The following is an 807-nucleotide window of genomic DNA, read 5'->3' as shown; positions in this document are numbered from 1 at the left end:
CAACTTGATTGAGTTTTTTTGAAGTAACAAAGAAGATTAATGAGGGCAGAGCAGTGGACGTGATCTATGTAGATTTCAGTAAGACGTTCAACAAGGTTCCTCATGGGACACTGGTTAGCAAGGTTAGATCTCATGGAATACAGGGAGAACTAGTCATTTGGATACAGAACTGGCTCAAAGGTGGAAGACAGAGGGTTATTTTTCAGATTGGAGGCCTGTAACCAGTGGTGTGCCACAAGAATTAGTGCTGGGTCCACTACTTTTCGTCATTTATATAAATGATTTGAATGTGAGCATAAGAGGTATAGTTAGTAAGTTTGGTGATGACACCAAAATTGGAGGCGTAGTGGACAGCGAAGAAGGTTACCTCAGATTACGATGGGATCTTGATCAGATGAGCCAGTGGGTTGAGGAGTGGCAGATGAAGTTTAATTTAGATAAATGCGAGGTGCTGCATTTTGGGAAAGCAAATCTTAGCAGAACTTGTATACTTAATGGTAAGGTCCTGGGGAGTGTTGCTGAATAAAGAGACCCTGAAGTACTGGTTCATAGCTCATTGAAAGTAGAGTTGCAGATAGATAGAATAGTGAAGAAGGTGTTTGGTATGCTTTCCTTTATTGGTCAGAGTATTGAATACAGGAGTTGGGAGGTCATGTTGCGGTTGTACAGGACATTGGTTAGCCACTTTTGGAATGTTGTGTGCAATTCTGGTCTCCTTCCTATTGGAAGGATGTTGTGAAATTTGAAAGAGTTCAGAAAAGATTTACAAGGATGTTGCCAGGATTGGAGGATTTGAGCTATAGAGAG

Source organism: Chiloscyllium plagiosum, unplaced genomic scaffold, assembly GCF_037043375.1.
Source record: "Chiloscyllium plagiosum isolate Xiang-an unplaced genomic scaffold, Cpla_swu_hap1 HiC_scaffold_47, whole genome shotgun sequence".
Classification (NCBI taxonomy): Eukaryota; Metazoa; Chordata; class Chondrichthyes; order Orectolobiformes; family Hemiscylliidae; genus Chiloscyllium; species Chiloscyllium plagiosum.
Note: the sequence above shows the minus strand (reverse complement) of the source record.